Below are 13,963 nucleotides of genomic sequence, written 5' to 3'. Positions count from 1 at the left end.
GCCTATCCGCCTGGTGGTGGCTGCGGGCCGGCGCGAATTCCGGGCCGCGACCGCTAACTTACGGGACCCCGATTGGCCCGCGGACCAGCCGGCGGGACCTCCGTGACCGCCTATCCGCCTGCGCTGGTTCCCCGGCCGGCGCGAATTCCGGGCCGCGACCGCTAACTTACGGGACCCCGATTGGCCCGCGGACCAGCCGGCGGGACCTCCGTGACCGCCTATCCGCCTGCGCTGGTTCCCCGGCCGGCGCGAATTCCGGGCCGCGACCGCTAACTTACGGGACCCCGATTGGCCCGCGGACCAGCCGGCGGGACCTCCGTGACCGCCTATGCGCCTGCGCTGGTTCCCCGGCCGGCGCGAATTCCGGGCCGCGACCGCTAATTTACGGGACCCCAATTGGCCCGCGGACCAGCCGGCGGGACCTCCGTGACCGCCTATCCGCCTTCGCTGGTTCCCCGGTCGGCGTGTATTCCGGGCCGCGGCCGCTCACTTACGGGACCAAAATTGGCCCGCGGACCAGCCGGCGGGACCTCCGTGACCGCCTATCCGCCTGCGCTGGTTCCCCGGCCGGCGTGGATTCCGGACCGCGACCGCTAAATTACGGGACCCAAATTGGCCCGCGGACCAGCCGGCGGGACATCCGTGACCGCCTATCCGCCTTCGCTGGTTCCCCGGTCGGCCACAGATGACGAATATTCGGCCTCTCGCTCTGGAAGTCCTGCCGACTTAGCCGAAAATTTTCTAAGTGCCATCGGCTCTCGCTCGGAAAAGTGTCCGCCTCGTCTGGTTCCCCAGCTCGGCCTCAGAATTCGAAAATTCGGCCTCTCTGAGGTACCAGGGGTAGGCTTTATGTACTTGGTCCCCCCAGTTAGTGTACTCATCACTTTACCCCCCTTTCGCAAAATATAGTCGGCACGTATGTGCAGAACTGTTTATTTTCATTTTAAAAATTTTCTAAGTGCCAGCGGAAGCTGTCACACGAACTGTCCGAGCTACCACGGTGCCCATCCCGGGCAGTGACGGCAAAAGGCCGATGTGTGTTTGATGGAAGTCTGAATAATTTCTAAGTGCCAACGGCTCAACCGCCGTAAAGTGTCCGCCTCGGCTGGTTCTCCCGGTCGGCCCGAACGAGCGAAAATTCGGCCTCTTCCCCTGGAGGTCCGGAACATTTTGGCGAATATTTTCAAAGTGCCAACGGCTGTTGCGCCGTAAAGTGTCCGCCTCGGCTGGTTCTCCCGGTCGGCCCGAACGAGCGAAAATTCGGCCTCTTCCCCTGGAGGTCCGGAACATTTTGGCGAATATTTTCAAAGTGCCAACGGCTGTTGCGCCGTAAAGTGTCCGACCCGGCCGGTTCCTCCGGTCGGCCCGAACGAGCGAAAATTCGGCCTCTTCCCCTGGAGGTCCGGAACATTTTGGCGAATATTTTCAAAGTGCCAACGGCTGTTGCGCCGTAACGTGTCCGACCCGGCCGGTTCCTCCGGTCGGCCCGAACGAGCGAAAATTCGGCCTCTTCCCCTGGAGGTCCGGAACATTTTGGCGAATATTTTCAAAGTGCCAACGGCTGTTGCGCCGTAACGTGTCCGACCCGGCCGGTTCCTCCGGTCGGCCCGAACGAGCGAAAATTCGGCCTCTTCCCCTGGAGGTCCGGAACATTTTGGCGAATATTTTCAAAGTGCCAACGGCTGTTGCGCCGTAACGTGTCCGACCCGGCCGGTTCCTCCGGTCGGCCCGAACGAGCGAAAATTCGGCCTCTTCCCCTGGAGGTCCGGACGACTTTGGCGAATATTTTCTAAGTGCGAACGGCTGTTGCGCCGTAACGTGTCCGACCCGGCCGGTTCCTCCGGTCGGCCCGAACGAGCGAAAATTCGGCCTCTTCCCCTGGAGGTCCGGACGACTTTGACGAATATTTTCTAAGTGCCAACGGCTGTTCCGCCGTAACGTGTCCGACCCGGCCGGTTCCTCCGGTCGGCCTGAACAAGTGAAAATTCGGCCTCTTCCCCTGGAGGTCCGGAACATTTTGGCGAATATTTTCTAAGTGCCATCGGCTCTTCCGCCGTAAGGTGTCCGACCCGGCCGGTTCCTCCGGTCGGCCTGAACGAGCGAAAATTCGGCCTCTTCCCCTGGAGGTCCTGTCAAGTTTAACGAATATTTTCTAAGTGCCATCGGCTCTTCCGCCGTAATGTGTCCGACTCGGCCGGTTCCTCCGGTCGGCCTGAACGAGCGAAAATTCGGCCTCTTCCCCTGGAGGTCCTGTCAAGTTTAACGAATATTTTCTAAGTGCCATCGGCTCTTCCGCCGTAAGGTGTCCGACTCGGCCGGTTCCTCCGGTCGGCCTGAACGAGCGAAAATTCGGCCTCTTCCCCTGGAGGTCCTGTCAAGTTTAACGAATATTTTCTAAGTGCCATCGGCTCTTCCGCCGTAAGGTGTCCGACTCGGCCGGTTCCTCCGGTCGGCCTGAACAAGCGAAAATTCGGCCTCTTCCCCTGGAGGTCCGTTCAAGTTTAACGAATATTTTCTAAGTGCCATCGGCTCTTCCGCCGTAAGGTGTCCGACTCGGCTGGTTCCCGATGTCGGCCAGAACAAGTGGAAACTCGGCCTCTTCCCCTGGAGGTCAGTTGAAGTTTAACGAATATTTTCAAAGTGCCAACGGCTGCTCCGCCGTAAAGCGTCCGACTCGGCTGGTTCCCGATGTCGGCCAGAACAAGTGAAAATTCGGCCTCTTCCCCTGGAGGTCCGTTCAAGATTAACGAATATTTTCTAAGTGCCAACGGCTGCTCCGCCGTAAAGCGTCCGACTCGGCTGGTTCCCGATGTCGGCCAGAACAAGTGAAAATTCGGCCTCTTCCCCTGGAGGTCCGTTCAAGATTAACGAATATTTTCTAAGTGCCAACGGCTCTTGCGCCGAAAAGCGTCCGCCTCGGCTGGTTCCCGATGTCGGCCAGAACAAGTGAAAATTCGGCCTCTTCCCCTGGAGGTCCGTTCAAGATTAACGAATATTTTCTAAGTGCCAACGGCTCTTGCGCCGAAAAGCGTCCGCCTCGGCTGGTTCCCGCGGTCGGACACAAAATGTGTCAATTCGGCCTCTCTGAGGTACCAGGGGAGGGCTTTATGTACTTGGTCCCCCCACTTAGTGTACTCATCACTTTACCCCCCTTTCGCAAAATATAGTCGGCACGTATGTGCAGAACTGTTTATTTTCATTTTAAAAATTGTCTAAGTGCCAGCGGAAGCTGTCACACGAACTGTCCGAGCTACCACGGTGCCCATCCCGGGCAGTGACGGCAAAAGGCCGATGTGTGTTTGATGGAAGTCTGAATAATTTCTAAGTGCCAACGGCTCAACCGCCGTAAAGTGTCCGCCTCGGCCGGTTCTCCCGGTCGGCCCGAACGAGCGAAAATTCGGCCTCTTTCCCTGGAGGTCCGGAACATTTTGGCGAATATTTTCTAAGTGCCAACGGGTGCTCCGCCGTAAAGTGTCCGCCTCGGCTGGTTCCCCCGGTCGGCCAGAACAAGTGAAAATTCGGCCTCTTCCCCTGGAGGTCCGGAACATTTTGGCGAATATTTCCTAAGTGCCAACGGCTGTTCCGCCGTAAAGAGTCCGACTCGGCTGGTTCCCGATGTCGGCCAGAACAAGTGAAAAATCGGCCTCTTCCCCTGGAAGTCCGGCCGAGTTAAGGCAAATATTTCCTAAGTGCCAACGGCTGTTCCGCCGTAAAGGGTCCGACTCGGCTGGTTCCCGATGTCGGCCAGAACAAGTGAAAAATCGGCCTCTTCCCCTGGAAGTCCGGCCGAGTTAAGGCAAATATTTCCTAAGTGCCAACGGCTGCTCCGCCGTAAAGCGTCCGACTCGGCTGGTTCCCGATGTCGGCCAGAATAAGTGGAAATTCGGCCTCTTCCCCTGGAGGTCCGTTCAAGATTAACGAATATTTTCTAAGTGCCAACGGCTGCTCCGCCGAAAAGCGTCCGACTCGGCTGGTTCCCGATGTCGGCCAGAACAAGTGAAAATTCGGCCTCTTCCCCTGGAGGTCAGTTGAAGTTTAACGAATATTTTCTAAGTGCCAACGGCTGTTCCGCCGTAAAGAGTCCGACTCGGCTGGTTCCCGATGTCGGCCAGAACAAGTGAAAATTCGGCCTCTTCCCCTGGAGGTCAGTTGAAGTTTAACGAATATTTTCTAAGTGCCAACGGCTGTTCCGCCGTAAAGAGTCCGACTCGGCTGGTTCCCGATGTCGGCCAGAACAAGTGAAAATTCGGCCTCTTCCCCTGGAAGTCCGGCCGAGTTAAGGCAAATATTTCCCAAGTGCCAACGGCTGTTCCGCCGTAAAGGGTCCGACTCGGCTGGTTCCCGATGTCGGCCAGAACAAGTGAAAAATCGGCCTCTTCCCCTGGAAGTCCGGCCAAGTTCGGCGAATATTTCCTAAGTGCCAACGGCTGTTCCGCCGTAAAGAGTCCGACTCGGCTGGTTCCCGATGTCGGCCAGAACAAGTGAAAATTCGGCCTCTTCCCCTGGAAGTCCGGCCGAGTTAAGGCAAATATTTCCTAAGTGCCAACGGCTGTTCCGCCGTAAAGAGTCCGACTCGGCTGGTTCCCGATGTCGGCCAGAACAAGTGAAAAATCGGCCTCTTCCCCTGGAAGTCCGGCCAAGTTCGGCGAATATTTCCTAAGTGCCAACGGCTGTTCCGCCGTAAAGAGTCCGACTCGGCTGGTTCCCGATGTCGGCCAGAACAAGTGAAAATCCGGCCTCTTCCCCTGGAAGTCCGGCCGAGTTAAGGCAAATATTTCCTAAGTGCCAACGGCTGTTCCGCCGTAAAGAGTCCGACTCGGCTGGTTCCCGATGTCGGCCAGAACAAGTGAAAATCCGGCCTCTTCCCCTGGAAGTCCGGCCGAGTTAAGGCGAATATTTCCTAAGTGCCAACGGCTGCTCAGCCTTAAAGTGTCCGACTCGGCTGGTTCCCGATGTCGGCCAGAACAAGTGAAAATCCGGCCTCTTCCCCTGGAAGTCCGGCCGAGTTAAGGCGAATATTTCCTAAGTGCCAACGGCTGCTCAGCCTTAAAGTGTCCGACTCGGCCGGTTCCCGATGTCGGCCAGAACAAGTGAAAATCCGGCCTCTTCCCCTGGAAGTCCGGCCGAGTTAAGGCAAATATTTCCTAAGTGCCAACGGCTGTTCCGCCGTAAAGGGTCCGACTCGGCTGGTTCCCGATGTCGGCCAGAACAAGTGAAAAATCGGCCTCTTCCCCTGGAGGTCCGGAACATTTTGGCGAATATTTCCTAAGTGCCAACGGCTGTTCCGCCGTAAAGTGTCCGCCTCGGCTGGTTCCCGATGTCGGCCAGAACAAGTGAAAATCCGGCCTCTTCCCCTGGAGGTCCGGAACATTTTGGCAAATATTTCCTAAGTGCCAACGGCTGCTCCGCCGTAAAGTGTCCGACTCGGCCGGTTCCCCCGGTCGTCCAGAACAAGTGAAAATCCGGCCTCTTCCCCTGGAAGTCCGGCCGAGTTAAGGCAAATATTTCCTAAGTGCCAACGGCTGCTCAGCCTTAAAGTGTCCGACTCGGCTGGTTCCCGATGTCGGCCAGAACAAGTGAAAATCCGGCCTCTTCCCCTGGAAGTCCGGCCGAGTTAAGGCGAATATTTCCTAAGTGCCAACGGCTGCTCAGCCTTAAAGTGTCCGACTCGGCTGGTTCCCGATGTCGGCCAGAACAAGTGAATATTCGGCCTCTTCCCCTGGAGGTCCGGAACATTTTGGCAAATATTTCCTAAGTGCCAACGGCTGCTCCGCCGTAAAGTGTCCGACTCGGCTGGTTCCCGATGTCGGCCAGAACAAGTGAAAATCCGGCCTCTTCCCCTGGAAGTCCGGCCAAGTTCGGCGAATATTTCCTAAGTGCCAACGGCTGTTCCGCCGTAAAGAGTCCGACTCGGCTGGTTCCCGATGTCGGCCAGAACAAGTGAATATTCGGCCTCTTCCCCTGGAGGTCCGTTCAAGATTAACGAATATTTTCTAAGTGCCAACGGCTGCTCCGCCGTAAAGCGTCCGACTCGGCTGGTTCCCGATGTCGGCCAGAACAAGTGAATATTCGGCCTCTTCCCCTGGAGGTCCGTTCAAGATTAACGAATATTTTCTAAGTGCCAACGGCTGCTCCGCCGTAAAGCGTCCGACTCGGCTGGTTCCCGATGTCGGCCAGAACAAGTGAAAATTCGGCCTCTTCCCCTGGAGGTCAGTTGAAGTTTAACGAATATTTTCTAAGTGCCAACGGCTGCTCCGCCGTAAAGCGTCCGACTCGGCTGGTTCCCGATGTCGGCCAGAACAAGTGAAAATTCGGCCTCTTCCCCTGGAGGTCAGTTGAAGTTTAACGAATATTTTCAAAGTGCCAACGGCTGCTCCGCCGTAAAGCGTCCGACTCGGCTGGTTCCCGATGTCGGCCAGAACAAGTGAAAATTCGGCCTCTTCCCCTGGAGGTCCGTTCAAGATTAACGAATATTTTCTAAGTGCCAACGGCTCTTGCGCCGAAAAGCGTCCGCCTCGTCTGGTTCCCGCGGTCGGACACAAAATGTGTCAATTCGGCCTCTCTGAGGTACCAGGGGTAGGCTTTATGTACTTGGTCCCCCCACTTAGTGTACTCATCACTTTACCCCCCTTTCGCAAAATATAGTCGGCACGTATGTGCAGAACTGTTTATTTTCATTTTAAAAATTGTCTAAGTGCCAGCGGAAGCTGTCACACGAACTGTCCTAGCTACCACGGTGCCCATCCCGGGCAGTGACGGCAAAAGGCCGATGTGTGTTTATGGAAGTCTGAATAATTTCTAAGTGCCAACGGCTCAACCGCCGTAAAGTGTCCGCCTCGGCTGGTTCTCCCGGTCGGCCCGAACGAGCGAAAATTCGGCCTCTTCCCCTGGAGGTCCGGAACATTTTGGCGAATATTTTCAAAGTGCCAACGGCTGCTCCGCCGTAAAGTGTCCGCCTCGGCTGGTTCCCCCGGTCGGCCAGAACAAGTGAAAATTCGGCCTCTTCCCCTGGAGGTCCGGAACATTTTGGCGAATATTTTCAAAGTGCCAACGGCTGCTCCGCCGTAAAGTGTCCGCCTCGGCTGGTTCCCCCGGTCGGCCAGAACAAGTGAAAATTCGGCCTCTTCCCCTGGAGGTCCGGAACATTTTGGCGAATATTTCCTAAGTGCCAACGGCTGCTCCGCCGTAAAGTGTCCGACTCGGCTGGTTCCCCCGGTCGGCCAGAACAAGTGAAAAATCGGCCTCTTCCCCTGGAAGTCCGGCCGAGTTAAGGCAAATATTTCCTAAGTGCCAACGGCTGCTCAGCCTTAAAGGGTCCGACTCGGCTGGTTCCCGATGTCGGCCAGAACAAGTGAAAATTCGGCCTCTTCCCCTGGAAGTCCGGCCGAGTTAAGGCAAATATTTCCTAAGTGCCAACGGCTGCTCCGCCGTAAAGCGTCCGACTCGGCTGGTTCCCGATGTCGGCCAGAACAAGTGAAAATTCGGCCTCTTCCCCTGGAGGTCCGTTCAAGATTAACGAATATTTCCTAAGTGCCAACGGCTGTTCCGCCGTAAAGAGTCCGACTCGGCTGGTTCCCGATGTCGGCCAGAACAAGTGAAAAATCGGCCTCTTCCCCTGGAAGTCCGGCCGAGTTCGGCGAATATTTCCTAAGTGCCAACGGCTGTTCCGCCGTAAAGAGTCCGACTCGGCTGGTTCCCGATGTCGGCCAGAACAAGTGAAAATCCGGCCTCTTCCCCTGGAAGTCCGGCCGAGTTAAGGCAAATATTTCCTAAGTGCCAACGGCTGTTCCGCCGTAAAGGGTCCGACTCGGCTGGTTCCCGATGTCGGCCAGAACAAGTGAAAAATCGGCCTCTTCCCCTGGAAGTCCGGCCGAGTTCGGCGAATATTTCCTAAGTGCCAACGGCTGTTCCGCCGTAAAGAGTCCGACTCGGCTGGTTCCCGATGTCGGCCAGAACAAGTGAAAATCCGGCCTCTTCCCCTGGAAGTCCGGCCGAGTTAAGGCAAATATTTCCTAAGTGCCAACGGCTGTTCCGCCGTAAAGAGTCCGACTCGGCTGGTTCCCGATGTCGGCCAGAACAAGTGAAAAATCGGCCTCTTCCCCTGGAAGTCCGGCCGAGTTCGGCGAATATTTCCTAAGTGCCAACGGCTGTTCCGCCGTAAAGAGTCCGACTCGGCTGGTTCCCGATGTCGGCCAGAACAAGTGAAAATCCGGCCTCTTCCCCTGGAAGTCCGGCCGAGTTAAGGCAAATATTTCCTAAGTGCCAACGGCTGTTCCGCCGTAAAGGGTCCGACTCGGCTGGTTCCCGATGTCGGCCAGAACAAGTGAAAAATCGGCCTCTTCCCCTGGAAGTCCGGCCGAGTTCGGCGAATATTTCCTAAGTGCCAACGGCTGTTCCGCCGTAAAGAGTCCGACTCGGCTGGTTCCCGATGTCGGCCAGAACAAGTGAAAATCCGGCCTCTTCCCCTGGAAGTCCGGCCGAGTTAAGGCGAATATTTCCTAAGTGCCAACGGCTGTTCCGCCGTAAAGGGTCCGACTCGGCTGGTTCCCGATGTCGGCCAGAACAAGTGAAAAATCGGCCTCTTCCCCTGGAAGTCCGGCCGAGTTCGGCGAATATTTCCTAAGTGCCAACGGCTGTTCCGCCGTAAAGAGTCCGACTCGGCTGGTTCCCGATGTCGGCCAGAACAAGTGAAAATCCGGCCTCTTCCCCTGGAAGTCCGGCCGAGTTAAGGCGAATATTTCCTAAGTGCCAACGGCTGTTCCGCCGTAAAGGGTCCGACTCGGCTGGTTCCCGATGTCGGCCAGAACAAGTGAAAAATCGGCCTCTTCCCCTGGAAGTCCGGCCGAGTTCGGCGAATATTTCCTAAGTGCCAACGGCTGTTCCGCCGTAAAGAGTCCGACTCGGCTGGTTCCCGATGTCGGCCAGAACAAGTGAAAATCCGGCCTCTTCCCCTGGAAGTCCGGCCGAGTTAAGGCGAATATTTCCTAAGTGCCAACGGCTGCTCAGCCTTAAAGTGTCCGACTCGGCTGGTTCCCGATGTCGGCCCGAACGAGCGAAAATTCGGCCTCTTCCCCTGGAGGTCCGGAACATTTTGGCGAATATTTCCTAAGTGCCAACGGCTGCTCCGCCGTAAAGTGTCCGACTCGGCTGGTTCCCGATGTCGGCCAGAACAAGTGAAAATCCGGCCTCTTCCCCTGGAAGTCCGGCCAAGTTCGGCGAATATTTCCTAAGTGCCAACGGCTGCTCCGCCGTAAAGAGACCGACTCGGCTGGTTCCCGATGTCGGCCAGAACAAGTGAAAATTCGGCCTCTTCCCCTGGAGGTCAGTTGAAGTTTAACGAATATTTCCTAAGTGCCAACGGCTGCTCCGCCGTAAAGTGTCCGACTCGGCTGGTTCCCGATGTCGGCCAGAACAAGTGAATATTCGGCCTCTTCCCCTGGAGGTCCGGAACATTTTGGCAAATATTTCCTAAGTGCCAACGGCTGCTCCGCCGTAAAGAGTCCGACTCGGCTGGTTCCCGATGTCGGCCAGAACAAGTGAAAAATCGGCCTCTTCCCCTGGAAGTCCGGCCGAGTTCGGCGAATATTTCCTAAGTGCCAACGGCTGTTCCGCCGTAAAGAGTCCGACTCGGCTGGTTCCCGATGTCGGCCAGAACAAGTGAAAATTCGGCCTCTTCCCCTGGAGGTCCGTTCAAGATTAACGAATATTTTCTAAGTGCCAACGGCTGCTCCGCCGTAAAGCGTCCGACTCGGCTGGTTCCCGATGTCGGCCAGAACAAGTGAAAATTCGGCCTCTTCCCCTGGAAGTCCGGCCGAGTTAAGGCAAATATTTCCTAAGTGCCAACGGCTGCTCAGCCTTTAAGTGTCCGACTCGGCTGGTTCCCGATGTCGGCCAGAACAAGTGAAAATCCGGCCTCTTCCCCTGGAAGTCCGGCCGAGTTAAGGCAAATATTTCCTAAGTGCCAACGGCTGCTCAGCCGTAAAGGGTCCGACTTGGCTGGTTCCCGATGTCGGCCAGAACAAGTGAAAATTCGGCCTCTTCCCCTGGAGGTCAGTTGAAGTTTAACGAATATTTTCTAAGTGCCAACGGCTGCTCCGCCGTAAAGTGTCCGCCTCGGCCGGTTCACCCAGTCGGCCAGAACAAGTGAAAATTTGGCCTCTTCCCCTGGAGGTCCGGAACATTTTGGCGAATATTTTCTAAGTGCCAACGGCTGCTCCGCCGTAAAGCGTCCGACTCGGCTGGTTCCCGATGTCGGCCAGAACAAGTGACAATTCGGCCTCTTCCCCTGGAGGTCCTTTCAAGTTTAACGAATATTTTCTAAGTGCCAACGGCTGCTCCGCCTTAAAGCGTCCGACTCGGCTGGTTCCCGATGTCGGCCAGAACAGGTGAAAATTCGGCCTCTTCCCCTGGAGGTCCGTTCAAGTTTGGCGAATATTTTCTAAGTGCCAACGGCTGCTCCGCCTTAAAGTGTCCGACTCGGCTGGTTCCCGATGTCGGGCAGAACAAGTGACAATTCGGCCTCTTCCCCTGGAAGTCCGGCCGAGTTTGGCGAATATTTTCTAAGTGCCAACGGCTGCTCCGCCGTAAAGAGTCCGACTCGGCTGGTTCCCGATGTCGGCCAGAAAAAGTGACAATTCGGCCTCTTCCCCTGGAGGTCCTTTGAAGTTTAGCGAATATTTTCTAAGTGCCAACGGCTCTTGCGCCGAAAAGCGTCCGCCTCGGCTGGTTCCCGCGGTCGGCCGTAATAGGCGAAAATTCGGCCTCTTCCCCTGGAGCGACCTCCAAATTTGGGCGAAATTTTTTCTAAGTGCCTAAAGGTACCAGGGGTTGGGGTACCAGGGGTGCATTACCAACTGGTCTTTTGTCAACCCATGTACTTTTTCTAGAGTACATGGGTTGGTCCCCCCACTTAGTGTACTCATCACTTTACCCCCCTTTCGCAAAATATAGTCAGAACGAGCATGGGGGACGCAATTGTTTTCCATGCAAATCAATTGGGCCTGGTCCGAGCGCTGGTAACGGCCGCCAGCAAGCGTCCCCTGCTCGGATAGCAGAACTGAAGAAGGCACGGCACTTCCAGAGAGAGAGAGAGAAAATTTTCTAAGTGCCACATTTCTCAAAAATTTTCAAAGTGCCACATCTCTCAAAAAATTTCTAAGTGCCACATCTCTCAAAAAATTTCTAAGTGCCACATCTCTGAAAAAATTTCTAAGTGCCACATCTCTGAAAAACTTTCTAAGTGCCACATCTCTGAAAAATTTTCTAAGTGCCACAGCACGGCTGTGAAATATTCAAAGTCCTACAGGCATTGGCAGAATCCGCGGACGGCCGTCTGCTCCCGGCGGCCGCCGCGAAGCTACTACCCCCTCCCGGGGACGGCTGTCTGCTCCCGGCAGCCGTCCTTACCCCCCTCCCCCGTTTGCACCGCCTGAAGTTAGACCCGCCTTGGTAGGGCCCCCACCGGCCCCGGCTCGCCGGCGTTGGGTGGACGGTTCCTGCCCACTTGCGGGTCCCGGTCGCTTGGCAACCGACCGGGGAGGACCAGCCGCCTCCTTAAACACAGGCTGGAAGGGAAATCCGATCAAGCTACGGAGGACCGGCCGCCTCCATAAACTCAGGCCGGAAGGGAAATCCAATCAAGCTACGGAGGACCGGCCGCCTCCATAAACACAGGCCGGAAGGGAAATCCAATCAAGCTACGGAGGACCGGCCGCCTCCATAAACTCAGGCCGGAAGGGAAATCCGATCAAGTTACGGAGGACCGGTCGCCTCCCTAAACACAGGCCGGGCAAAAATCCACGAATGGCCCGTCAAGGGTAGAAGGTCATCCAAGGAAGGAGGTACCGGCCGCCTCCTTAAACACAGGCCGGGCAAAAATCTGCGAATGGCCCGTCAAGGGTAGTAGGTCATCCAAGAAAGGGGGTACCGGCCGCCTCTATTAACAGGCCGGGCAAAAATCTGCGAATGGGCCCGTCAAGGGTAGTGGGTCATCCAAGGAAGGAGGTACCGGCCGCCTCCTTAAACACAGGCCGGGCAAAAATCTGCGAATGGCCCGTCAAGGGTAGTAGGTCATCCAAGAAAGGGGGTACCGGCCGCCTCTATTAACAGGCCGGGCAAAAATCTGCGAATGGGCCCGTCAAGGGTAGTGGGTCATCCAAGGAAGGAGGTACCGGCCGCCTCCTTAAACACAGGCCGGGCAAAAATCTGCGAATGGCCCGTCAAGGGTAGTAGGTCATCCAAGAAAGGGGGGTACCGGCCGCCTCTATTAACAGGCCGGGCAAAAATCTGCGAATGGGCCCGTCAAGGGTAGTGGGTCATCCAAGGAAGGAGGTACCGGCCGCCTCCTTAAACACAGGCCGGGCAAAAATCTGCGAACGGTCCGTCAAGGATTCTGGCTCATCCAAGAAAGGGGGTACCGGCCGCCTTACTAACAGGCCGGAGTACAGGGGGCGAAAGGCTGTCGATGGGGAAGGATCGGGGCCACGGCTAATCTAGCGATGCCCGCGTCGGGCGGTCACTCCGACGAATGAGCGGGGCCGAATCCGGCGCGAGGCGGCCTTCAGGCACGTGGTTCGAGACGACCTCACCCGGCTCTAGCCCGGAGGATCGGAGGCAACGGCCGTCTCCTTAAGCTAAGGCCGGACGAAAATCTGCGGATGCGGTCCATCCAAGGCAGACGGAGGTACCGGCCGCCTCGGTAAACAAAGCCCGGGCAAAAATCTGCGAATGGTCCGTCAAGGATTCTGGCTCATCCAAGGTGGGGGTACCGGCCGCCTCTATTAACAGGCCGGAGTACAGGGGGCGAAAGGCTGTCGATGGGGAAGGATCGGGGCCACGGCTAATCTAGCGATGCCCGCGTCGGGCGGTCACTCCGACGAATGAGCGGGGCCGAATCCGGCGTAGGCGGCCTTCAGGCACGTGGTTCGAGACGACCTCACCCGGCTCTAGCCCGGAGGATCGGAGGCAACGGCCGTCTCCTTAAGCTAAGGCCGGACGAAAATCTGCGGATGCGGTCCATCCAAGGCAGACGGAGGTACCGGCCGCCTCGGTAAATAAAGCCCGGGCAAAAATCTGCGAACGGCCCGTCAAGGGTTCTGTCTCATCCAAGAAAGGGGTACCGGCCGCCTCAGAGGCCGGAGCGAAGGGGGCGAAAGGCTGTCGATGGGGAAGGATCGGGGCCACGGCTAATCTAGCGATGCCCGCGTCGGGCGGTCACTCCGACGAATGAGCGGGGCCGAATCCGGCGTAGGCGGCCTTCAGGCACGTGGTTCGAGACGACCTCACCCGGCTCTAGCCCGGAGCGAATATCATCTCCAAGGTGTGGAGGCAACGGCCGTCTCCTTAAGCTAAGGCCGGACGAAAATCTGCGGATGCGGTCCATCCAAGGCAGACGGAGGTACCGGCCGCCTCGGTAAATAAAGCCCGGGCAAAAATCTGCGAACGGCCCGTCAAGGGTTCTGTCTCATCCAAGAAAGGGGTACCGGCCGCCTCAGAGGCCGGAGCGAAGGGGGCGAAAGGCTGTCGATGGGGAAGGATCGGGGCCACGGCTAATCTAGCGATGCCCGCGTCGGGCGGTCACTCCGACGAATGAGCGGGGCCGAATCCGGCGTAGGCGGCCTTCAGGCACGTGGTTCGAGACGACCTCACCCGGCTCTAGCCCGGAGCGAATATCATCTCCAAGGTGTGGAGGCAACGGCCGTCTCCTTAAGCTAAGGCCGGACGAAAATCTGCGGATGCGGTCCATCCAAGGCAGACGGAGGTACCGGCCGCCTCGGTAAACAGAGGCCGGGCGAAAATCTGCGAATGGTCCGTTAAGGATTCTCTCTCATCCAAGGAAGGGGTACCGGCCGCCTCTATTAACAGGCCGGAGCACAGGGGGCGAAAGGCTGTCGATGGGGAAGGATCGGGGCCACGGCTAATCTAGCGATGCCCGCGTCGGGCGGTCACTCCGACGAATGAGCGG

The sequence above is a fragment of the Syngnathus scovelli genome, unplaced genomic scaffold (genome assembly GCF_024217435.2).
Source record: "Syngnathus scovelli strain Florida unplaced genomic scaffold, RoL_Ssco_1.2 HiC_scaffold_388, whole genome shotgun sequence".
NCBI lineage: Eukaryota > Metazoa > Chordata > Actinopteri > Syngnathiformes > Syngnathidae > Syngnathus > Syngnathus scovelli.
The sequence above is the reverse complement of the archived record's forward strand: the minus strand, read 5'-3'. Positions refer to the sequence as shown.